Source organism: Dicentrarchus labrax, unplaced genomic scaffold, assembly GCF_905237075.1.
Source record: "Dicentrarchus labrax unplaced genomic scaffold, dlabrax2021, whole genome shotgun sequence".
NCBI classification, from domain to species: Eukaryota; Metazoa; Chordata; class Actinopteri; family Moronidae; genus Dicentrarchus; species Dicentrarchus labrax.
The window spans coordinates 1,502,160-1,526,859 of NW_026136701.1; the positions used below are offsets into that span (position 1 = coordinate 1,502,160).

The window sequence follows — 24,700 nt, forward strand, 5'->3', positions numbered from 1 at the left end:
GAAGCCGCGGACGATACGCATGACCTGTTTCTCCCTTCATTTCCAGTCATGATAACATGGCTATTGTTCGGCACACTGTCACACAGGCAGCGACTAAAGGCGAATTGACTGTTGGCAGCGTTCGTCCGTGTAGCCACAGAGGTAACCGTTAGTGTGAGCGGCGGTCAGTGCTGTGAGCTGTGTACGGAGCTGTTGGAGTTGTGCTGTGGCGTTACAGAGCTAGCTTCAGGAGCGCAGACACATTCCGTGCTGTAACACATCCATGGCTGTGCTGCTGTGTCGGTGGGGGTTTGGCATTGCATTGCACCAGCACAGCCAGCGCGCGCGCACGCACGGCCGCACGCACGCACGCACGCACGCACGCAGGTGTAGTTAGTGTTTGTGTCAGCTGCTAACGTGCAGCTCCTGACACATGTCCACTGTGCACTCAGGACGCTGTGTGCTAACAATAGATTGTAGCAGTGGCCTCTCTTGTGTAACCGATGGATTCGGACATTTCCAGGGCTGTTGGATGTGTCTAGGATTTGTTGACATTTGTTTTGAGTCTCTGCTCATGTAATCCTGACTACATCCTACTTTTCCTTCTTGATGTGACTGATATTTATATTTGTGAGCAGACCCTCTTTTCTAAAAATGTTTTTAGATTTGAACTTAAGCGTCATCGCCGATGTCGTCCTTCCGTTCGATTCATTAAAGATACTAAGCAACATTTCTTTTAGCTTGAACAGGTAAGGTAGGTAAGCCCATTTGTAATTGACACACCTGTGATCTATAAATCTAAAATGAACTCAAAGCCTGAACAAGAACAAGCAGTCAGAGCCAGGAAAGATGGACAGGTGCTTTGGGCTGGTGGCTTGAAGATAGTTGATTGTTGTTTTATTCCCAGGGTTGATATTTGACGACCTGGGAATGAGACTCAATCAACAAAGTTTCTTGGCTTTGTGATGTCACTAATCATGCTCATAGGCACCGCCCCTTAAAATCAGCTTTTCAATGAGCACAGAGAAACTTTCCACTTTCAGCAGATGAATGTGAAAACATCCTTCTAGTGTCCAACTCTGCACAGACAGCATTCAGACAGCACACTGTAGGGACAGGAAGATACACTGGTTTCTGACTGCAGGGGACTTTAATGTTGACCATACCTGCCTTACAAGCAATGATTTACCTTTATATAATGCTAGCACAAATGAGGGTCTAGTCAGGAATAGCCATAGTTATCTCTCTTTCTAATGTGACATTATTTATAGAACATTGCATCTTGTTTTTAACACCTTGCGTCTGGCAATTGATAATTCCTATCACATTGTTCATAAAACTAATGCGAAGTTCACCACAGGCATATATATGCATCACAAACTGCAATACACATTTTTTTCCATCAAACAAAATAATCCTTTACTTTTCTGGTCATTTTGTAATGCACCTTTCCAGTGTAGTGCACAGTGTGCATCCATAAGCGTGTCTGGGTGCTGAGCATTGGGGTTGGGTGATTGGACAAATAGATATTAGTGACTGACTGGGACCATCACTAGTGTTTTTTTTTGGAAGATTTTTGACGTTTTATTTCCCAGAACGAGTTCAAAAACAGCCGTAGAGCCATAATATCTTCACAGCTAAGTCGGCGAATTAAGGGTTTATTTTGACTGGTGTGACGACAGAATACAGCACCAATGTGATTTACAGCGGCTCTGACCAGGACTCTGACTCCGGGTCTGATGAAGACACAGCGTGGCAGGGAGAGGGACGAGAGCGAGAGACAGCAGTTCACATTTGTATCTGCGAATATATCAGCAATCGCTGATTGTTTTTGCTGTCAGTGGCTGGTTGGAACATTTGAACATATTGCCCAACCCTACTGAGCATGGCTGGGTTAACCTTCTAGTGAATTCTCAATCCTCAATCTGTGCGTGGAGTCGATTGCACAACTGCGCCATCTTCATCTGTGTTTTCTAAGAGGGGGTGGGGGAGGCTGGTCTGCAAAGATTTTTGGTTATTGAAGCCCTTCGACCTAGTTACAGAGTCAGGGAAAAGTCATGGAATTTTACAAGAGGGCCACAGTGAGAACCTTGCTGAGCGTGCACTGCTTCTGTCTGCAGTCTTGATGAGTAATGCTGGATAATTTAGTCTGTGCAAACACAAACAGTCAGGGTTTTTCCTGGCTCTCACTGGAGCTTCAGCATTAGGCCCAGGGCTGCAGCGTCCAGGAACAGTTGAGATGGATCTGATCACATTTTTGCAATACTGAGAGGTGAGATATATTCTGAGTCTTGTTACATTTGACTGGCTAATAAAGTACAGTATTTCCTCATGTAGACTTTGTTTGGGCGGTCCAATGAAACAGATTTCCCACCACCCAAATGATGTTTTTCTAGAGGTCTGTGTGAAGTGTGTGAGTATGAACATGAATAATGTGCAGCCTTTCACCACAAACAAATCTTGATATTTACAGATTGTTTCTGCTTTCAAACATAAGTCCGCTTGCTCAGGAATTTTCTAGAATCCATTTAACCAGTTTGAATATTTCTGCATACAGTATGACTAGAAAACTTGTGTGGATCAAATGAGCCCAGTTGTATTTGTAGTAATGGGGCTGTGTATGGACAAGTATCTGGCGATACAGTACGTATCACAATGCAGGGGTTGAGATTCAGTGCATCGCGATACAGTAAGCAAGGCAATGTGCTGTATATATCCAACATTGTCGCTCTCAGGTTACGCTGTTAACACTGCTAGCTAGAAGTTGGGGTGTTCAAAAACTTAATCTAGTGTTTTTGAGAATCGACATATCAAGAAACCAAAGGAAGTTCAACATGTTATTCTTCCTGTGGCATTAAGCAGCAGACTAAAATATGTGTGGGTGTATATGCTGCCCCCATCAGGTGTGGAAGAAGTACATCCCCAGTAAACTGTAGGCATGAACTTATTGTGTCTGTCCTGGAACCAGAGAATGGTTTTTACTGGATAAATGACAAATAATTAACCAGTTACAATTACAATAGTTGTTTTATGTTAATTCACTAATTAATGACTGTTTTTACATCCAAGTGTCTCAGTTGTGTCTTTATATTTGTACTTAAGCATACTTGTGACACTAAAATAGCCGTCATATTGTGAGAAGGTGCTGCTGTCAGTTAGAACGAAGCTCTGCCCTCCCCACTGTGTTGGTGCTGTCAGCTTTTACAGCATTGTGTTGTTTTCAGCAGTTAGTATTTAGCATTTTTAGCATTGCTGTTAGCTGAGCTGCTAATGGTCAGCACAAGGGCTTAAACAATACCTTCACAACTGCCAGATTCTGCTTCTCAAAAATACCATTCTGTTTAGAAATCATATTAGATGGTTGGGAATGAATATATTTAATTGTGGAAAGGTAATTTACTTATTTAACCCTCTGACACACACACACACTCTATGAAGACAGACCTTGTCTTGCATGTAATCATGGACACACATGATCCCAGCAACACACACCATAGTGTCCTTTTGACCTCTTCCCCTCCAGCCCTCCCTATGATAAACATATTTCTGTCTTCTGTAGGGGGGGAGGGGATCTTTAGGGGGACATAGCAGGTAGAAGCCAGATGGAAGTGGTATAGATCACCTGAAAGCTGGGAACTTGAAGATGAATATTGTGTTTTGTTAAGGCGACTATTCAAATATTGAAAGTGGTTGTAGAAGATTATGATAGCAATTCCCACGCTAAGTTATGTCTGCTAAGTTGTTGCAGCAGTTTCTGGGTTGATAGCATTTGTTCCACACAAACTGTAACCATTTTAACCGCATTTTGATAAAGATTGTCGTAAATCCATCTAAAATACCACATTAAGACACCAAGACCTTGAGCAACAGCATTACTGGTGCAACAGATTATGGCACATCCATATGGACCGTCCTATATTTCAGTGCAGCTGCAGTAAAAAGATCGACAAGAGAGATGGTTTCCTGTGCGACTGATTTAAAATTGCTGTATGTCGCCCTTTCTCTCTCCCCCCTTTCCTGTCTATCTTCACCTGTCCAATCAAAATGATGTCATAAAAATCCCCAAATATCTGGAAGATGTGAATGAATGAATGATTATCTTAATGGCATTGGCCATGAGAAGCAGGTAGTTATCGGTTATTAATATTGACTGAGAAGAAAATCCATATTGTGCATCCCTCGATGTGTTTTAGTAGACGATAAGACCTATAAGTCAGGAAGACAAACAAACACCCCCATTTTCACAACTTCCGTTAGCAGACTGGAGACATTACTCAGCTCCGAATAACCAGAAATAATGTGTACATTGGCCCCCAGCCTCAGAGGACAGAAGAGCTGAGTGGATAATGTTTATTTTGGGTGAATGTGTGTGCGCATTTTACCACTGACTGCATTCTTGTACACACTTTTTTTTGTTGTGCTGATCCGAAAGAATCTGATACAATCCATGTTTTGTGATCTGTTGCACATATAAAAGTTCCTGCTGTGATTTGATATAAAAAACTTGACATCTGGAGATTTCTGTAAGAACTGGATGGCAGGCAGGTAACTCCCTGCTGTCTGGCATCTGCAAAAACCCTTTACCGTATTACACCAACCCTCGCTGCACTGCCTACCCGTTGCGTATTGAACTGATTACCAAATCTTACTGATTGCTTTAATATCTGACCTTTTAGTGCATTATGTTTCCGTGTTTCTGCCCGAGGTCCTCAGATGCTTCTTCTCGTTCCAAGGTCTAGACTCCTAGACTGTGCTATGACTAACTAATGAGATTGGGGCTGAAAACTGTATATTCTCTTAAATCACCTGGTCATTGCTAGAAACTGGGCACTCAGTGTCACAGACACTAACACACACACACACAGAGTAGGCCTTGAAGATGCTCATTATGCTGTCGTAGGGCTCCTTCCGATGATGGACAGGGAGATAGTTAGATGACAGGTCACATTAGGGTGAATGGGTGAGGACAAATGCTGGGATAGGGTGTGTGTGTGTGTGTGTGTGTGTGTGGAGAGAGAGAGGAGGGGGGTTCTTCCAGATGGCTGCCCCAATCAGATTAGAGATGTTAAACCTTTCTGCTTTGCCACCCCGGAAAAAACAAAGCCGAGCGATCTCATTGTTGTACACAGATCTGAAGTGGAACAACAAACGGTGGCAGTAATTCTCCTGCTCTGAGATTAATTAGTGAACAAATGCTGCAAATAGTCAGTGTTCAGAGGTAAGAAGAGGCACCCCCCCCGCCCCGGTCTTAAAAGCCCACTGGCCTACATTACATCAGGTCAACAGCAGCCCTGCTCCTATGATGATCACATGATCACAGCATTAAGCTTGCATTTCTATGACTGTAAAGTGTCGCTGTAACATTTGAAAGTAACGCAATCTTCTGCTCACAGATAAAAAGTTGAAATCATAGGAAACAAAACACACTGTCACATGTGTTACTGTAAGAACCTCACTTGGTCTGGTATGACTGGTAGCTTCTGGTGGCTAAAGTTATTGAAGGTCCAGTCTGTAACATGTGTTCATGAGTGTATAATCACCTGAATGTAGGAATTGTTTTCTCGTTACCTTAGAGTGAGCTGTTTTTATCTACAGAGTCCGCCATTTTTCTACAGTAGCCTAGAATGGACAGACAAAACAGTGGCTCGAGATAGGGCCACAAAAGTCCCCTGCAGTCAGAAACCAGTGTTTGTTCTTGTTCCTACAGTGTGCTGTTTGAATGCTGTCTGTGCAGAGTTAGACACTAGAAGGAAGTTTTCACATTCATCTGCTGAAAGTGGAAAGTTTCTCTGTGCTCATTGAAAAGCTGATTTTAAGGGGCGGGGCCTACCAGCAGGATTACTGACATCATCCTGATCCAGTATCATCTTGTACAGTGTGATGTAGAAACCTGAAGCCACCAGTGCACATCCACTGAGAATGGACTTTACAGTGAAGTAGGAGACATCTCTCAGGAGTTTTTCCTTGCCCTTGTAGTGCTTGCTCATGGTGGTACTTTGGGTCTCTGTAATTAATGTTAAAGAGTTCGTCTAGACCTGCTCTATTTGAAAAGTGTCCTGAGATAACTTCTGTTATGAATTGGCGCTATACAAATAAAATTGAATTGAATTAATTGACTCTTGTGTCCAGCAGGGAAACTTTAGAAATCAACAACATTTGCATATTCAGAGATTCTGGAAGTTTTAATGAGGTAGAAGGAAGAGATGACTTTTTAAGGATTTTGTTCCAAACAGGCCATTTATGTCTTCATACATGTCTCCAAGAAAGGTTTGTGCCACTCTCACACTACATTTAGGCAAACCCGGACTGCAGGTATTTACAACTAGAACTGGGATGGAATAAGTGTGATTAGTGCATTACTAATTTGTGGGGTTGTTTGGTGATGTTACCCAGAGAGAAATAAAGGGTGCTCACTGACACTCTCCCAGCAAGGACGATGCAAGGCTCTATAATGGCTCTATAATGGCTCTATTGATGCGTTGATCCTGAGAACTGGTCTTAGAAGGACAAATCAGCACTCCTTGTGGTTTACTGGGCACTTTGCCCTAGATGGTGTTTGACTGCCTGTAGGCCTTTCCTAGTACATTTTAACTGACAGCTTTCACATTCATTTCTCCTCTGAATCCTCAGTCTTAGGTCAGTGTTGGCTACATTTCCTTACCTAAGGCCTAAATCTGAAGTATGCCATACACTTGATTCTTACTGTAGATTCATTTTTATTGATTTCTTGTGTTTAATGTCTTTTAGGGGAGTCTGGGATTTGATGTTGCCTTATCTTCAAGTCAGTAAGTTTTTTTTTTGCTTTAAGTTGACCTCTGTGTATGATCTAAACCTGACTGGGAAAGTCCTGATCTCTGTGGAGACGGATGCTGCTTGATTGGAGCGTTTCAATGGACGTATTGGGGCAACCAATGCTATACTATTCACCTTATTTGTGAGGGATACAACGGGCAAGCCGAGCCTTCAGCCTGACAGGATTGAGATTTTGGAATGACCGGAAATATGTAGCTCCCCATTGTCCCCTGGTTCAACCTAAATCAATATATCTATATATCAATATAGGACTGTATTGTGAAGAGCTGGACAGCTTTTTTAAGTCAAACCATATTCACGATTATCACGATAATTCACCTCTATAAATTTGTGTTTTTCATCGCGATACGCAATGTCATGTATCGTCCCATTCCTAAAATGCATGACATGGATGTGTCCAGGAGGAATTCACACCTTCTTCTAGAGTTAGGGTTTTTCTGCGTTGTAGGAAACTGTAGATGTGAGGACTGTAATATACATTATATACACTGATCAACCATAACCTTCTGACCACCTGGGCACCCTGGTGGTCATAGTGTTATGGTTGTTCTGACACCTTTCTATCAGAACCAGCATTAACTCTTTCAGCAGTTTGAGCTACAGTAGCTCCTCTGTTGGATCGGACCACATGGGCCAGTCTTCCCTACGTGCATCAATCAGCCTTGGTTCCGGTTCACCACTTTTCACCACAAAAGTGAGAGATTAAACAGTTTGAAGAGACCATATCAAGTCTGTCTAAAATACACCTAAACACCTACACCTAAATGTATCTATTGCTTTTAGACTATGAAATGATGATTCAATGCCGCCTGCATGTATCTGTGGTGGTACTGTATGTATTTATTTATGTATGTGTGTTTTGGTCAGATGATTCTGGTTGCCCCCCATGTGCCATGTGTCTCATTAGTAGGCTATTTTCCATCTCTGATGAGATCCAGTTAATGAATTACATATTTATTGTAGTATAGTTGGCAACAGATGGGAAGAAATATATGTAGGACTAAAAGTGCCACAATTAAATAAATAAATACACCATTAAATAATTACTTAAATGTGTCATTAATTAATTAAAATTGGAATTAAATACATAAATGTGTTATTAAATGTGTCATCCTCCATCGTCTCTTTCCAGGCACCAAAGCAATGGATCAGGCTAGATTCGCATTAGCCCCACCCACTCACTTTGATGGGCCAGTTTGACAGATTAAAATAATTCATGAAGCACTGCAACGCAGGACCATGAAATAATTAAATAATTAGTGAATTATATATGTTTTTTACATAAAATGAATCAGAATCGAATTTGAATGAGTTAATGACACATTTAATGACACATTTATGTATTTCATTTCAATTTTAATTAATTAATGACAAATTTAAGGAATTAGTTAACAATGTATTTATTTACTTAATTGTGGCACTTTTAATCCTCCATAGAAACATGCCTAAACTCTTCTAAAATGGATGGATTTTCAATGTATTTATCTGGGACAGTGCGCATTAATCAACATTGTAAATGTGCCAACATAACCCGAGATTTGAGTAAAATCTGCTGTCCTTTGCTATATTGCTAAAATGGCCTTACCTACAATGATGCGATGGAAGCCTGATGAAGGTTTTCTGACATGTGCAAAGTGCGTGCGTTCTTGTGTGTGTGTGGTGACCGAATTGAGGCCACCAAAGCCACAGAGTTCAACAGGCTCACTGTCTATCTGTGGCACTCAAAAACCTGGCCTGGATTAACCTTTGCGTCGTCTCTGATCTGGTTAGCCATACTTATTTCGCAGTGCAGCTAGCGCTAAAACTGATCCCAGAGCAGACCTCAAGACTAAACAACAAACAAAAATGTTCCTGTGTTTTTTTTTTTTTTTGGTTTTTGTTTTTTTACAATATATTTATTTACTGGTTTATTTAAATTTTGTTTGACATGGAAAACTGTGGTTCACAGCTCATCTTGAACCAGTCATCATTGGTTTTCTTTAACCATGATGGCTTCTCTAATGTGAGTTGAACACGTTGTTTGTTGTTTAACTCACTGTTGAATGACCTCGATCTTGCCGTCCTTGGTATCAATGATTTGATGATGACAACTCAGAATGTAGCTTAAGCAACTTGGAATGAAAGGACTTTCTAAATGACTCAAAACGTTTTCAAAGTAACAATACAAATCACTTACTGCTCATTGCAATAATATTATTATGCTCTGGCCGTCTTATACATGGCAATGTTCACCAGGTTTTCCGGTAAGTTAGCCACTGTTGAGACCAGCAGGTGGTGCTGCTCTCTTGGACAAACATCAAAAAAACTTGAAATAGCTCTAACAAAGGTGATGTTTCCCTAACCATAGCCAAGTAGTTATAGTTGCCTGAATGTAACCAAACCCTACATAACACAATTTCTTTTTAAAAAGTAACAAAAACTGACTTGTTTTAACCCAAACCATGATGTTTTCCTACACCTAACCAAGTAATTTTGTTGCCTAAACCTAACCAAACTTCAACTGTGTTACAAAAATAAAGTAAGGTAGGTAACGTTTGAGAAACTAGCAAGAGACGGTTTAGAAGTATCCCAAAAAAAAACCACCCACTTCCTTCGGGTTTCCCTCCAAAGCCAGTCATTTTATTCAGTCTGGGTTTTCAGGGGATTTAATTTATTGATTTCTGTCGAAATGTAAAGAGATTTTCAACTAATATAACAAGAAATCCTTCTGAACAATACTTACCCTAGATTTAACCACGTGATGATAGAGGTCTGGTACGACGAAGGTCCAGTACACCTGTTGCTTCGACTCTCCAACAGTTGGATGTCATTTTGGAAGTCATTGGCAATCAATCTAATCAGTTGTTTAGGTATTACCCCACAACTGAGCAAACCCTCCTTCAAGAAACCTGCTTTTTTGCAGAATCTTTCTAGTCGTGGAGCAGATCTTCAAAACAAATAAGCTCTGTGGACTTGGTTGAAACCCTTTTAAAAGTGTTTTGACAGTATTGCCTCTTCCTTGCTTCCTTGTTTGCTTCTTGTAAGGATTGGTCTTTGAACTGATCTTGGCATTGCTTACTCTGGCATTCCAGCAGCCCTGAAGCACACCACAGCCCTACTCTTCTCTCATCCTCATCCCTTTTTCCATAGATGTTATCTCCTTCTTTTTTGGTTCAAAAGGGGAAGCAGTGGCAACGTCCACTCAGAAACTAATCCCAACTAGAAACAAAGAAAGACTATCTTTAATGTAATCTTTTAATACATCTAAAATGGTTTCAAAGATGTTTACCAAGCCTTTATGTTTCTAAGAAAGGGATTTTATCTGACTGTGTTTCACAAGGTGAGCTGGCAAGTGAAAAGCTGTCCTTGACTAGTATGGTGATTAAGGCAGTAGGGTAGATCTGTCAGATGTGATCTGTAGCTTTGTGGTAAACTCATTAGCTTGGGCAGACATCAGCTTTGCTCTTGTGTTTCTTACCATAACCTGGTAAGGTTCAGTGCTCTGCTGCTGCTGCTCCTCCTCTGGGGTTGCCGTCTGAATCTGGTTTTATTTTACCCTTTAACACACATTGATCTCGGATTTCTAGAGAATATTTTTGAAATCCAGCTTTTCCCGGTTCAGTTTCTTGACATCCACCTGCGAAGCCCTGCATGCTGGCACATAAGTCTTATGCACATGATATGATGTTAATAGTTGGCTAACTTTTAGCTCATCGCAAGGCAAGGGGGGACCTACTGTTGCCATGGGCAACAATGTGCACCGTGATTTTATGCTTCCTCATTCGCCAAGTAGTCAAATGCTTGATAGCTGTGTGGAATTCCAGGAACTGCTCTTGTGGTAAGTCCATGTGTTTTGAGCGTAGTACGTAGAACGTGATGTCCTCTAGACTTTTCTTATGAAACCTTAAGTGAGTGAAATGAAACGATAACGCATATGTCTACAAAGTGAAAGAGTTGTGAAACTAAATTTATGTAGCTAGGGACTAAGTCGGTTTGTAAAACAATGGTCCAGGGTTAGAATGTACCGCAAAGAGGCAATCACTATATGTGGTGATTTCACTGATCTAAAATAGGTCAGGGGCGTCATTGTCCTACCATGCTTTATTTAGGTTGACTGCACTGTTGTGTTGACAATACTCGGGTCCATGGTAGCATTTAATGAACTGAGCAGCTTTTCATGTTGTAAGAAAGACTAAATATTGTATTTAATTGAACCCTTATCATACCAGACAGGTGAACTAAGAACACATTTCTTTTTGCAGCAATGACATGCGAACTTGACCACAGAGGTCCTCTTGAGTAGGTTAAAGGATTTCTGTGTTGTTTGTGAAACTTCCGTCGTTTTCCAGATTGGACTCTCCAATCCAATCAATGTTAAGGAATTAGAAAGTAACTTATACTATTCATTCCAAATTCACATGCTTTACATTGTTCTCAAAACTTTTAGCTGAAAAATCTAACTTTAGAGAGTTTATCTCACCAAATACTCAGCATGGATACTTAAAGCCAAGAGGAAATGAATAGCCACCTGAAATGGTTAGTGGAATTATCTCCCATTATCATCCCACACTTTGTGTACTGATGACAACCAGATGGTTGAGTTTCTACTTTGATGCTGTTTTTGAAAGAGTGGACACATACAGTATGTATATAAAATATAGGATGGGCTATTTGTCTTTTTCTGGTGTGAGATATGACATTTCGGTTATTGATTCATTAAGGATAGAAGGAAAGCTTTCTGTGAGTTACTGTCTAGTGGTAATGTTTCGGAGAAAGTTGAGCCACGTACATCTCTCATCAGCCAATCCAATAAACCTGAGCAGATGGATGGCCTCTTACACTAAAGATCTAAACGGAATTAACTAATTAAACTGTGCTAGTGACAGGTTTCAGTACTAAGTGTTACACACACAGTTAACATTACTAATAAAGTAATGACTATTTATACCAATTCCTACTTCAGTACCTGTTGCCAGAGGAAACTATTTGGATAGGTGTCATCCTGAGGGAGGGCAGGCCCGTGTTTTTAATTATGGCTTACACACATTTATTATTCATTAAAAATGCTGTTTCCATTTAATTGCAAAGAAATAATTTTGGCCTAAATTGATAAATTAGAATTCTTTATTTTAATAAGTCATGTTCTTGTTGTTTTCATAAACAGTCAACATTATTACAGATGTTTTCTTCAATGCACTTCAACTATATTATATAGTCCTCCACTCAGTTACAATCCTGCTCGCCAGCAGAGCAACATTTAGGGACCAGCGCAAAAATTGTTTGTAAAAGAGCAGGTACTTTCAAATAATACTCAGCAGGTGATTGGATGAACCACTTGTCTATCACCGTCTTTTACAGGGAACTTCAACCAATCAGATCAGTGAACCATATATTGAGTCAAACTTCAGTCGGGAGAAAGGAGAAAACATCTTTTCTATCGTGAAACATTTTTTTGGTCTTCTTTCAGTGAAGAACCCCCTACTTCTGATAGAACTGATGCTAGCAGCATCTATGCTAACCTCTTTAGCAGCCACACAGCTTGAATCATGGTAAGACGGATTCTCGCATGATCTCTGGATTTTGTGATCTTGCAAGTCCAGCTGCCTTGCAAGGTTATGCTTCATGTGCAGTGCTTACAATCCTGCTTGCACTACCATCCAGTGGTTGCTGCATGCTCTGTTTTCATCCCACACAGATAGTACTTGGTCCCACATACATGAGACTGCCTGACCCTGCCCAACTATGATAAAGGGTGTCAGAAGTGCAACAGACTTGAACCTTTGAGCCAGTAATGGCCAGTGTGCCCATGCTTTCATTTATACAATGTTCCATGTGGAGTTGCTCTGCAATTACCAGTGACACTTTGTATGTCCATTATGGCATATAATATGAAAACAATCTTAAACAAAATAGAATCATAGTGAAGTTAACACTGAATGAAAACTGAAACATTGTCAGTTTATACTCAGAAAGGCATAAGCATAGAGGAGATTTTTTATCACTGACTAATGGTTGGTACTACTAATGTAGTATCAGTTATACAGGCTGTTCATGTAGGCAATAAAACTACTGCAATATCAGGTGGATTAATTATTGTAAAATAAAATGTTCATTAGTAAACCTAAATATAAATAGAAATCATTGCATAATGATTAATATACACTATATGTATTCTGGTATTTAGTTGTGTATTTGTTTTTTATCCACCATTGCTTTTATTCTGTACCCCTCTCTCTTTCTCTCTCTCTGTTATTAAAAGACTGACTTGCTCTGCTCTGCCTCAGTGGGGATCTCAGTTATATGAAAATGTAATAATAATGCTGATCACACACACACATACACACAGCACTTTTACTCTGGCCAGAAGAGCTGAAAGCCTGTAATAAGATTAGAGAACGGTAGAACAAACTGACAAACAGAGGACTGGGGAGGTGACAGTGGGGTCATCCATTTCCCATTCACAAGTAGAGCCCCTATTATTTTCTATGTAAAACCCCCACACTGGCCGTTAGATGCGCGCCCGTGGACGCTCAGCCTCACGCCACCGTCCTATTTCCACCGTCGCTGCACCTGAGAAGAACGCTCCTTGCTTGTATACCTCAGATCCAGTACCAGCTCTTCTTCTCTGCTCCTGTGACAGCTAGGGCTGCACAATTAATCGTAATATTATCCAATTGCAATATGCAAAACACAGGAAGCTGCAATTTCTTAATAAGGGTAAAATTTGTGACAAACAGCATTAAAATGAACTACTCTTGTTGCCCTGGTCTACAAATCTTGTTCTCCAGATTTAAGAAAACATGTTTGTTTGCTGTAGACCCCAATTGTTTGGGGATGATAATTTTTATCATTCTAACTAATTGTGAATCATATCACAATCGCAGTATCCATTTAAGTAATCACAATATGTTTTTACCATATCGTACATCTCCCTTTCCCGCCCTCTACTCACTTCTTGCTATTGCTTGTGTGTACAGCAATGGATGAGGAGAGATTAGTTGTTGGGATCAATAAATATTCCGAGCTATACGACCCACAATCCCATCGTTATGAAGACAATGGCAAAAAAGACCTTGCCTGGCGAGCCCCTTCAAGTAAGTTTAAATCGTGGCGTCCACACATAATTTTAAGCAAATGTCTGCAGTAGATATTTTAGTATAGTATAATCAGTTTTAGTATGAAAAAAGTGCACAGTTGGCCTTCATAGTTAACAAGGTTCAGGTTACATCCCACTGAATGAGACGACTCTGCCACCTGCTGTTTGTACCAGGACTGGGAAGTAATAGCAAAGGATTATCATGAATGGAGATCTGTTGTTACCACAAACCTAAGCAGCTCTGGGAAACTGATGCACTGCAGACCAGTGCTTCCTAACTATGCTGGGGTGCTGCTTGATGCGTGTCATATGACATGCTGCGGCATGCAGACTGCATATGTTCAAAACATGTGCACAGACACCCAATGTGCATGGATGTAATTTATTGAATGACACCTTGGACCCCTGGGCCAGAGCCTCTGTATCATGTGACAATTAATACTACTTGTTGGAAAGTCCATCAAACTGACTAACAAACCAAAACTTCTATAAAGAGATGTAAAACCACCACAAAGATAGGCAAAATGACCACAACAAGTAGCAAAACTTCAATAAAAAATGTAAAGCGACCACATCTGTGTATCTGAGAGTGTAAACAGTGTGTTGTTGATGCTGTTGATGTTTGTAGTCATTTTGTGTCTATTTCAGTCTGGGTGTAAATGGTAAATGGACCTGTACTCGTATAGCCCCTTTCTAGTCTTCCGACCACTCAAAGTGCTTTTACACTACGTGCCACATTCACCCTTTCACACACAGATGGCAAGGTCTATTTAACAGAAACTCATTCATGCACGTATACACACCAATGCACAGCGTTGGTAGCAATTTGGAGTTCAGTATCTCAATGATACTTCGGCGTGCAGCTGGAAGAGCCAGGGAAAGGTTAAAAACTTTACGAGTAGTGGATGACCTGCTAACCTCAGAGCCACATCCGCCACCTATCCTATTTAGGAGTTCAGTATTTACAGAAGCACATCCACTGTCCATATCCAAATTAAAGGAGTCATATTATGCCCCTTTTCAGGTTCATAATTGTATTTTGTGGCTCTACTTCAATAGGTTTAGATGTTTTAATGTTAAAAAAAACACATTATTTTTCTCATACTTCCTATAGCTGAGCACCTCTTTTCAGCCTGTCTGAAACGATTGGTTTTAGCTCCTGTCTCTTTAAGGCCCCCCTCCCAAAAAGCCCAGTCTGCTCTGATTGGTCATTGCCAGTGTTTTGGCAGGTAGCTCTTCACTGTTACTGAGTTTATCTGCATTTCTACCGTCAATATTAATTCAATAACTACTTCTAAACCAAAACCTTTGCCACCGGACATGTTAGAGCGGGAGTCTGACCTGAAACCACAGAGAAAGGAACAACATCAACAATCAGGATTACAGCTTTCTGCTTGACGTTTTCCTCAGGTAAATACTGCTAACGCTATTAATCTCTCTCTATCACATAATGTTAGTGTTTATACCTTAACTATGAGAACCAACACTGTTTTATGCTTGTCTTTACAGGTACAGCAGTGAGCAGTGACCTACAGTCTACAGAGCCCAGTGATGATTATTACCATTATTACATAATATTAACAACATTAGTCAAGCAGTTGTTTCTAGTGAAGAAACATCCAGTAAAGGTACCAAAGTAATCAGAGTAATAGTATAATGAATACTGTAACCTCCCATCTGTTATATTCTTTATACACATTAGTTTACTGAGACCATGGAAACAGAAACCTGGAATACTTTATCCTGTACAACATGTCAACATAACTGAAGGAAACACTCATCTAATAAAGTAACTTGTTTATGTGGTTTAAAAACTGCTAAGTAACCAACTGTACTGTATCCATATTTCATAGTCTGATATTTTAACTTGAGACTATTATTACCAAAGTTCACCTTCAGATATTTGTAAAAGCTGCAATTGTGTTTTAACCCCTTTCAAAATACTGTATATATACTGAATATTGTATCATTTCTATTATAAATTATGATGTAATTTATCTGTCAACATAATAAAGTTTGAATGTGAGACTGTAATGTGTTGCTTACAGTCATTTACTACAGGTTAAATTTCACATTTTCATATTGATAGATGTTACAGGAACCAGGTTTTCAACTTTTCTACATGCAGGAAATCTTCATAAAACCTCTGTGAAATAACATGTTATTTATATAAAACCACACTTATTAATGAATTTAAAAATGACCAAAACTCTTCTTAAAAATAAAACACTTTATTTATGTTTCATTCATATTCCAGTTACACATGTTGTAAGTAACAAAGCTAGAACTTCTATGTAAGCTGTGCAGATCATGTCCTCCATCAAGGTTTTTGGTTTCTAGTATACTGAAGTGTGAACTGGTAATGGAGCTCTGCAGTCAGTGTTCATCTTGATGCGTCTTCCTTTGGATACCCAGACTGTCCTGATGCTGCAGCTGTCTCTGTCCTCTGATGGGTCCAGGAACACCTGAGCTTCATCAGGTCACCTGTAAAACATGGCAGATTCACCGATATAATACAGTAGAATTTAATACAGTAGAATATAATACAGTATAATTTAATACAGTAGAATATAATACAGTATAATTTTATACAGTAGAATATAATACAGTATAATTTAATACAGTAGAATATAATACAGTATAATATAATACAGTATAATTTAATACAGTATAATATAATACAGTAGAATTTAATACAGTAGAATATAATACATTATAATTTAATACAGTATAATATAATACAGTACAAGAACAACTACCGGTAACTACAAAAGGGTGCAACAGCTCATTGTAGCTCAAAGTAGTCCTAGGTTATAAACTAAAATAATAAAGCAGTGTCTCTGGTGGGTCCCTTGTTGCAGCTAACTGTAGTGATGTGCTGAAACAGTCTAAGGTTACCAACTCAGATGTCTAGCTAGTGGCTACAAACAGTGCTATAATGATAACAGGTAATTTATTTAATCAATTATTGATGAAGAAACGGATTACACAGACATTTACTGTGACTGGAACTTATGTGACATACCAAAGGCTCATCAATACAGTACAAGTTCCCAGTGCACTAACAGACATTTAGCAGTGAGCCTCAGTGTTGTTTATAATACAATAGGAGCTGAACTGTAACTGTCAACATCCGGTTTAATATAACATTTGCTAGTTAGTGTTTCTCAACAGAAGTTTCAAAATAAGATCTAGTAGTCTGTAAATGTATTATAGAACTAACGTTAGCAAGCTAAGCCATCTACAGAACGTTATTCCAATTACATCTTAATATGCTTACATTTACGTGTAGGACTAGTCTATATTTCTACGAGTTGTTGAGGACAATTCATACTTTGCACGTGACGTCACAACTACTGGCTGGCGGGCAAGAACATCGTTCTCCAGCAACGAAACCTAGTAAACTAATCAAGGATCTTGCCAGGACGTCGGTGTTTCCCCTGGCATTCATTCAGCGAAGGCGGAGAAACAGTGGTGCGCTTGCTTTCACCCAAGTAAATTAAAACTGACAACAATTGCATTGTTTAATTCAATGTTCTGGTGTTGTAATTATCTACGAGGTTTTGCAACATGGCCCACCCATCAAAATAAATGCTTTTATTCTTTTGTATGTCGTAACGTCGTACTACGTACTGAACGGAAAAACCAAGGCAATAATTTCCTCATGTGATTTGACATATAACACGCTGTAATTCAAGTATGGAATTTGTCAAACTAAATAAACGTCCATATCCAAAATCAAGATCACTGTGATTGTTTTCTGACTTCAATTACGTCTATTAAATCTATCTCACTCGAAATGTACTATAATAGACAGATGAAGTCGGCGTTTCTTGCCCGCCAGGTATCCATGGTAACCACGTGACTGCAAAGTATGAATTGCGATTGGTCGATGAAACGCTACCAGGAGCGCCCAATAGGCGTTCTTGTGTCATGACGGGAACGCCCAAGCCGCAGCTGGACCCTTCTCAGCCTGTGTGACTATAGTGTTAGCCACATTAGCTGCACAGCATGTTAATACCTACACAATAAACAGTAAAACAACATTAAATAGAGAAAAACGTACAGCTTCTAAGTGTGAGGTTGGGTGACAGACGGTCCGTATCGGTCCATGAGCTGGCACTCCTTTGAGAAAGTAGTTGCAGTCCTTGTGGGAACATTTTAGTCACATTTCAAAAATAAATAAATAATCCAAAATAAAGTATGTATCTTCCTCTGATGATGGGAGGACGTGCAGACTTCTGTGCTGGTCATCAGGGCAGCTGTGGCACTTAGCTCCAGGCTTTCAGGAACAGCCAGTCCTTCCAGGCCAAACATGGCCGACAGCAGCAAACAGCGGCTCTTGTCTGTGGGGGTGGTTAGTCAGAGGGGGGAGGTGGTGCTATGCAAATAACTCCGTCTGTTACGTAACAAGAGGGGCAAAATCTCAACGGAGCGTTTGAGCTGAGGTCTTCTGACATGGCCCGCCCACTAAAAAAGAACTGAGATGATTGAATTTGGGTTAGCAGTTTTAAAAAAAACGAGAACACCAGGCCAAACAGCAGTGTTTTGCTGTTCTCTCTGGTTGAATGTTTCAAGCTTGTCCATGTGTGAACCTATGGTGATGTCACCCTTTGGTTTGTGGAGTACTGTTTTAAAGCCTCGAGGTTGACGTTATGGCCGTTGTCATGAGAGTTTGTCGGAGCCAGCGGAGGTGACGTACTGCGTGTTGAGCTGCTCCCATTGGCTGCACAGTTTCAACTCGTCTGTTGCAAGAAAACAATGGCAGCTCACCTGGTCACACATGAACTCGTATTACAGCTAAACAATACACTAAAGTATGTTTCTGAAATGAGAAGGTGAGAAATAGTCAACACAGTAACAGAATCTTGATTCATATCTGATCAGCACTGCCTAGTTTGACAGTTTGATCTGAGTTTGGTGCGTTGAGCTGGACGGACTCACTGAGAATGACCTGTCAATCACAAGGTAGCCACGCCCTAAAGCATACCCTGCTTTATGGTCTGTTTTACTCTAAATGGGACCATCATTTACTAAATGAACATCATGCTATATGGAAGACCATAAACCCATTAGGAAACTGTTTACCGAACTAATAAATTAAGTGAGAAGTAGGTTAATTCTCCGTAAGACTGCATGCTCTCTGTGTTTCATTACAGCCAATGAAGCAGAGAGAAGAATGCAGGTTTTATCACACTTCTGTGTTGGCTTAACTTCACATAGACTGCCAATGAGGGTGTCTCATGGGTGTGGTTAGGGTGGTCCAAAGTGCCTGCCCCCACTGCTAAAAAAAATCCTAGAGGAAACACTGTTATATGTCAGAATATATCTAACTGGGCTAAAATAATTACCTAGTGGATTTTTTCATACTTACGGGGGTATTATAGCTGTTTTTAAAGCATCTCCAAGCCTTTCAAATTCTCTAATCTACAGCCTAGGGGAACCAGGTTGGGAAAAAGTAGATAGATAGATAGATAGATAGATAGATAGATAGATAGATACTTAATTTATCCCGAGGGAAATTCAAGTATCCAGTAGCATACAAAACATACATTACATACATTAAACATACATTAAAATAAAAAAAAAAAATACAATTGAACGAAGCTAGTGTAATATAATGAGTTAAATGTTTTTAAAAAAACACACTTAAAGTACTAAAAACAACACGACACATACGGAGCTACTGGATAAGCGTTCTGCTCGCGCCGGCGCCGGATTTGTTATCATAGTTATGTAGTTATAATAATCTGCTCAAAATTTATCCAAATTACTCGTTTTACACAAACTTCTTGCAGTTCACTGTTTACTTCAGTCTACAGTTTGTACTATACTATGAAATATCTATAAAATATGTCACATAGGGGTCGCAAGTTTACTCAGTGATAAGAAAATGGGTCCCTTTAGGAACAGAAGTATTCTTTTGCATTCTTCTGGTACTGACTGCTTGAAACCTGATGACAGTAATACACTTTTTAAACCTTTTATTGATAATGGTTATGTCTTTAATGTAACTGAAATGTTTCAGCATGCAAATGTATGCCTCTACAAACATGTTTCCATCAATTTAACACAATAAGACCTGATTTGAACTTCTCAAGAGCTGCAGAGGAGTATATTAAGGGATTCACAGCTAAAATGAAGATGAGCAGAACTCGAGTAGAAACTAACTAATGCTACTTAACACAAGCTTTATGTACGTTTTCAATAATCTTGTGACAGGACTGGGATGGGTCTAATTATAAAAACATGGTTGTTTAAAGGACAAAATAGAATCTGCAAATGACTTCAAACATAATCCTGCCTTTTTGTTGTCTTCAGTTGGCCTCTGTCTATAATTAGTTGCTGTAACCTTCACTCCACTCACACACACACACACACACACACACCACACACACACACACACACACACACACACACACACACACAGACACACACACCCTGCCAGTCCCAGGAGGACTGTGTGTATTTGTAATGCAGGGGCAAGGTAGGACGAATGTTATAGTTTGCTGATAGTGGCAATTGTGATGTGGCCCGTCTTTGGTACTATTGTAGAATTGATAAATGCAGCTCGCAGTGATTGTCTGCTGAAAGACTGTGACAGTCCAGTGGCAGTTTGGTACCTCAGGATGCCGTCACTGCACGTTAGGCTCGATTAGAAGAATTTGGCAGAAATATCATTATTGGTGTCTGTCATATGGGTTGAACCCTGTTGGTGGGGCCTTTGCTGTGGGCTCCTGCTCTGCAGCAGCCTGTCTACCTCAGCACCTGCTGAGAATGTGTGGGAGGACAAGGGGAGGAGGGACAGATTAAAAGAGAAACAGGTGAGTTTATGGGATGGGGTAAGAAAGATAGACAGGAGGAGGATGGAGAGATAAAGGACAGAGAGAGAAAAGGCAACAATAACTTTGCTCTGTTGTCTCTGTAGAGCAGGGGTGTCAAACTGATCCATGAAAGGGCCGGTGTGGCTGCAGGTTTTCATTCCAAACATGCAGCAGCACACCTGACTTGGTTCATTCAATCAACTGAACTGTCTTCACACAGTCATTTCTGGTGTCCTCTTGCTTGATTGGAACAAAAACAGCCACCCTTGATTAAAGCGTGGGTGTGGCTGCAAGTTTTTGACTGTATGAAGACAGTTCAGTTGATTGAATGAACCAAGTCAGGTGTGCTGCTGCATGGTTGGAATGAAAACCTGCAGCCCCACCGGCCCTTTCACGGATCAGTTTGACACCCCTGCTGTAGAGCATAAAAACATAAAGAATTCACCAGCTCTGTGTTTGTATACAAGAGGTGTTCATGATTATATAACAAATGTAATTTGTGCAAGCAATGTGGTTGGTGGTTTGATCCCTTGCTCCATGTCAAAGTGTCCTTGAGCAAGATACTAAATCCCAAATTGCTCCTGATGTTGTGCATCGCTGTGTGAATGTATGAATGAATGGCTGAATGTGTCATGTAGTGTACAGTGCTTTGAGTGGTTGGAACGCTATGTGGGTACAGTCAATTTACCATTACTGCATTCAGAGCTCAACAATAAGGATAGCCTGGGGCAAGTAAAATGCCATGTCGGGCTAGTAAATGTAGAAACTCACTTGCCCGATCAGGCAGGTAAAAGAGAAGGAAACGTTGTTTTTTCCGGAGCTGATGGAAGTAGCTAAGGAGAGAGTTTCTCACTTCCTTCTCCAGTCCCTCCAGGATTTTGGTCACTTTTTTTGGGATTGTTGCAGCCTAAAATGCATGATTTCACAGAAGTTTTTCAAAAAAAACTGTGATTGCAGTGATTTAATTTTATTGAAACCTGTAGTAGTTTGATGACGTATGGCCCAACACTTTGCATGTGTGAATGCTATGATTGATGGAACTCACAGGAAACTACAATTATAGGTCCAGCTTGAGGAAAAGTTGTTGTTGTTGCCTGCCTGATATTCAACCTTCCCAAGATTTCTTTCACCACTTCTTCTCCTTTATCCAGTTAAAAGCTCTGGCCTACATGGCAGTTAAGAGAAGTGTTCCAGATATGGTCAAATATTCAACAGTGCTAGACAGAAAACCCTGTGGTCACTCATTTCAGTCAAGAATCCATTCCCACAGTGGTGGAAGTGTCTTACACTGAACGCTGCCATTTGGTAAACACAATCATGAATTTCCTCACACTGTATGTCTGTAACTCAGCTTTCCTGGTCCAGGTATGAACAACGCAGATCTTAATATATAGTTTCCCTGTGGCGAGTCTCTCCTTCTCAAGATTTCTACAAATCCTGTCTCCCTTGGCATGATTAGTAGACCCTAATCCCACCTTAACCCTAACAAAACAAAGTCATTGAGTGTATCTTTAACAATGTCATTTAATAAAAGAAATAGGGATGTGAAAGAAATAGGGATGGGGCCGATCCGTTCCAGTATCGGTATCGGGACTGATACCAGTGTAATTCACGCATCGGATGTTCCCGATCCAACCTGCGGAGATATCCGATATCCATGAGCCATGTCTGCGCTTTAACGTTGTCTGCTGAAATGACTCCACAGGTGATTCCTGCCGGCCAGTCTGCTAGCTGGCTGCAAACTGTGGAATAGATTTCCTGAACGGCGGCGCAGCTCAATGAGACACAGAGTTATGAGACACGCCCCCGCTCAGGAAATCCAATCCGCAGTTTGCAGCCAGCTAGCAAAGCCGTGATTCAGAGAGGCGGAGGCTCCATGGCGTCGTACAACACTACGAATGCAATCAAACATTTAAAAAAGCACCACACGAAAGAGCACGAGGATTATTGGGTCAAAATGAGAACCACCACTTGATTGTTAATGTATTATTACAGTTCTTACACGATACAGGGCTATATATGAAAATGTGAAGCAGTAACATTATCCTTAGAGTGACTTCGTGAGGAGGGCAGTAATACGCCTAGAAGCGTCTAAACTGCCGGAAATCCATATGAAGAAGAAGAAGAGCAGGGGCAGAAAGACAAAAGGAGCTGTCAGGAATCACTTCTGGAGTCATTCCAAAAACAAGGTGTGGGTGTGTGTGTGTGTGTGTGTGTGTGTGTGTGTGTGTGTGTGTGTGTGTGTGTGTGTGTGTGTGTGTGTGTGTGTGTGTGTGTGTGTGTGTGTGTGTGTGTGTTTAGTTGTTTACACTTATTGCACTTTTCTTATATTTCAATTATTTGACATTTTGGGAATTTAATAAATATTGACATGACAATCAATTTGAAACCCTTACAGTTGTATATTTGTTTTCAGGATGGGATTTTTCCTGTTAACAGGATTTCCTGTTTTTCTGACTTCCTTTTCTGACCTTATACTTACCTCAAGTTGCCTTTTGGGACACATACATGCATACATACATACATATCATACTTGCCTGTTGAGAGGAGTTTATTTCAGCCTCATATAGAATCAACAATAATGATAATAATAATATTAAAGCAAACACAGCTCTGGTATCGGAATAGTATCGGTATCGGCCGATATTCCATCGGAAGTGAAAAAATGTGGATCGGTGCATCCCTAGAAAGAAACAAAACAGGGAGGAGAGCTCAGAAAGCTCTGAGTAAAAGAAAGCCTAACAGTAAAGGAAATTGAATAACAGCAGCCACAAGCTAGTCCAGAACACCGTGTTCTATATGACCGGCTACACACTAGTGATGTAACGTGTGTTTAATACTGCTGAGTCAGGCTGGAGGAGCTAGACTTCCATTATCACTGAGCTGGAAAATCCCCCGTCTCACACACACACACACACACACACACACACACACACACACACACACACACACACACATGCATGCATGCACACGGACAGACAGACAGCTCTGACATCTGCTTTTTTCTTGTGTTTTCATGACAGTACTGTCTTACAAGCTGATAAGTATTATGGTTGTAAAGGAGCTATATGTAAGAATTTTAGTATTTCAGTGTTATGGTAGTGTGTTCAGGACACAGTGTTGGGGCCCGCAGGCATTTTCTCTTTTTTTTCACAGTGGTTACGTCCTTAAGCACAAACAAACACACCCACATAACTCTCATTACTCCTCGATTAGCTTCCAAACTAGCCTTTCTCACATTCTGACAGTTGGACGAAACACAGCTGAACCTCATAACATTAATGAATTCACCTGTGGAGATGTCAGGGTCTTTAAGCAGTGACAGTGCATCAAATGGTCCCCTAGCACCTAATCCCTCTCTCAAAAAGCTCTGAAGCTCTCCTGCCAAAGGCCTAGAAAAATAAAATGCTCACAGACCCGTGACTGAGTTTGAGAAAATGTTTGTAATTTGGTTAAGAAGCCACTGTTCACCTTTGTGTAACTTCAAGTCATTTTCTGTGTTACGGCATTTCATTGTTTGATATTGATGTCAACAGATAAATGTCAAAAGCAGCAAATTAAGTCGGTTAAGACAGAAAACAGTCTGAATAATCCTTACTAATAATAAAAGGTTATTTCAACAGAGTTCTTTCGACGATTATGAGGCTGCAGAACCCGAGCCCAATGAATACAATCAATGAAAAGAGCATCAAAACTAATTAAATGACTTCTCCCAGATCTAATAGTTGTACTTAGTGGACTTCTTAAGCTAAGTTTTTAAGCGTACTGATTATCTGCTCTAGCTTTGCCAACTTTTGTTCAGATATGCTAATGATAATAGTCCAAGTGAAAATAAAAAAAGGAAAATTCATATTTTGTATTTAATTATTTATTTTTTTTCTCCCCAAATGTCAGCATTTTTGACTTACTGCAACTAACAGGGTTTAACCTGAGCTAGACTGAGCAACGATAGCAATCATTCAGTGTTAGGACTACACAGCTGTTTTTGACACACTTACATCGGATCATA

At 40.2% G+C, this 24,700-nt stretch overlaps 1 protein-coding gene across 4 annotated transcripts in view; it reads left to right on the plus strand.

The window, feature by feature from the left end:
- Nucleotides 1-24,700, plus strand: part of fam110b (family with sequence similarity 110 member B) — a 51,466-nt gene that overhangs the window by 189 nt on the left and 26,577 nt on the right. Inside the window, exon 2 of one of the 4 annotated variants that reach the window (XM_051411580.1) lies at nt 6,727-6,764. The exons of 2 other annotated variants lie outside the window; for them this stretch is intronic. The gene's annotated coding sequence lies outside the window, so the exon portion shown is untranslated. Of the gene's footprint in view, nt 1-6,726; nt 6,765-10,225; nt 10,610-24,700 lie in introns of those variants that run through there. One more of the 4 variants, XM_051411578.1, reaches the window with a different exon arrangement.